Source organism: Harmonia axyridis, chromosome X, assembly GCF_914767665.1.
Source record: "Harmonia axyridis chromosome X, icHarAxyr1.1, whole genome shotgun sequence".
Lineage (NCBI taxonomy): Eukaryota > Metazoa > Arthropoda > Insecta > Coleoptera > Coccinellidae > Harmonia > Harmonia axyridis.
The window spans coordinates 34,516,435-34,518,934 of record NC_059508.1 but is presented as its reverse complement, the minus strand read 5'-3'; positions in this window follow the sequence as shown (position 1 = coordinate 34,518,934).

Genomic DNA, 2,500 nt, shown 5'->3' with positions numbered 1-2,500 from the left:
CGTTCAACCTGTATACCATTGTCTTCATGGAAGCGAACATCATCGACGATGTATTTCGCGAGAGTGGATGGCGAATTTTTATATAAATCTTGAGATCTAGCGTAGATATATTTCTTTACTGACTTCTTTTTCTTTTTTTTAGGGCTGCAGGGCCGAGTGCCAGAGGAAGCTGCAGGGACCGACGTGTCCCCCGAGGTGGCAAGCTCTCTCGCTCTGGTGAGTATGATGTTATAGACCTCATCGATATTTTCCTGTGAGATTGTCTTTTTAGATCTTAATAGTCTTCGGAGGAGCTCCGATATTTTGGCAGCACAAACTGAACTCCCAGACAAGGACTCGACTGAGTCCAACAGCTGCATAATCCCCTCCTGATTTGAGGCCAACCAACTCTGTCTCAGGTATTCGAGATCAGGTGGTGGAACGCCAGCAGACTGCTGCTCCATATTCGATGTGACTCCAACTTCCTCATCATCAGGTGAGTCATTAGCTGTTATTGTTCTAGCTCTTCTGCGGTTATATGCTAGTTTGTCCCTTATCTGTTTATTTGACTTAGATTTTAATTCAGTCGCAATTTGTGCCGCCTTCCTTTGGTTACCGGCGTATTTCATCTCAAGCCTGGCCAGCTCATCCTCTTCCTCCCTGGTCCAACCTGTACCGACAGTTTTCTTCCTTTCCCTCTTCCTTCCTTCCAGCAACTTTTTGTTATGCTCCACTGGATGTTTCGATCTCATGTGAAGTCCCAACGATATTTTAGAGAGGAACTTTCGTGCGCACTCGGGACATTGAATTTCCCCCAACTGAACCTTAACACCTTTACAACGAGCCGTGTGTCCAACAATAGAGCGCCAGTTGTTCGACTCCTTACTATTACACTTGCTGCAGATAAAGGTGGGTATAATATTCGGATGTTTTGTTTCCAGGTGTGCCAATGTGTCCCTTAATGCCATGTGGAGGAAGTTGCCATTACCTTCACTCAAACAAAGTGGACAAGAGTGTTGGGAAAAGGGGAGATCAACCATAATCGAGTCCAACGCATGCCTATCATTACCAGTGGTCCCGCCAACATTATCCCGGGGAGACCGAGACCATGTCTCCCCGTCGTCCGAGGCTTCATCATCTGAGTTGAGACCCATATTTGTCGTGATTCGGGGGGGTAACCCAAATCACCTTTGTCGCATCGCATTAGTCAGTACCGATCGGTTACTGTCCGACTCTCGCCACGAGGAGGCTGCGAAGAACCATGCCAGTTCGGAAACTGACATGGCTGGGGTCGACTAAATCCCCGAGAGTCGTAGAGAGTCATAGTTACTCCCGCCGTTTACCCGCGCTTTTTTGAATTTCTTCACGTTGACATTCAGAGCACTGGGCAGAAATCACATTGCGTCAACACCCGCTGGGGCCATCGCAATGCTTTGTTTTAATTAGACAGTCGGATTCTCCCAGTCCGTGCCAGTTCTGAGTTGATTGTTAGATGACGGCCGCAGAGATTACCCAGAGCACCCTTGCGAGCACTCACGGGGTCTCGAAGCTTGACGATTCCGCGGGAGGCCAAGACGCGGGACCGAGCTCGGATCAAACGTAACGCAAGCGAAACGCATCACCTCGCCCAGGCCCGGTACGTTAGCCGTGACCCACTTCCCCAACAAGCCCGACACGCCACAATCCTCAGAGCCAATCCTTATCCCGAAGTTACGGATCTAATTTGCCGACTTCCCTTACCTACATTATTCTATCGACTAGAGGCTCTTTACCTTGGAGACCAGCTGCGGATATGGGTACGAGCCGGCGCGACGCCTACACGTGGCCCTCTCCCGGATTTTCAAGGTCCGAGGAGAAGATCCGGACACCGCCGCAAATGCGGTGCTCTTCGCGTTCCAAACCATATCTCCCTGCTAGAGGATTCCATGGAACTCGAACGCTTATGCAGAAAAGAAAACTCTTCCCGGATCTCTCGACGGCGTCTCCGGGTCCTTTTGGGTTGCCCCGACGAACTCTCTTACGAGGGCCCGGTTTAATTTCGGTTCCGCTGCCGGGTTCCGGAATAGGAACCGGATTCCCTTTCGCCCGACGGGCGTGCGTCACGCGTCAAGATGCATAGCATTTCTGCCACCACTTATAAACACGATTAACAACGCCACATCAACATCGGCTTTCGCCTAGGGCTTAGGATCGACTGACTCGTGTGCAACGGCTGTTCACACGAAACCCTTCTCCACCTCAGCTCTCCAGGGCCTCGCTGGAGTATTTGCTACTACCACCAAGATCTGCACCGAAGGCGGCTCCAGACGGCCTCACGGCCAGCCCTTCTGCGCTCACCTCCGCGACCCTCCTACTCATCAGGGCTTCATGACCGCCCCGAAGGGCGACCGCACATGCCACTGACGGCCGAGTATAAGCACGACGCTTCAGCGCCATCCATTTTCAGGGCTAGTAACTTCGGCAGGTGAGTTGTTACACACTCCTTGGCGGATTCCGACTTCCATGGCCACCGTCCTGCTGT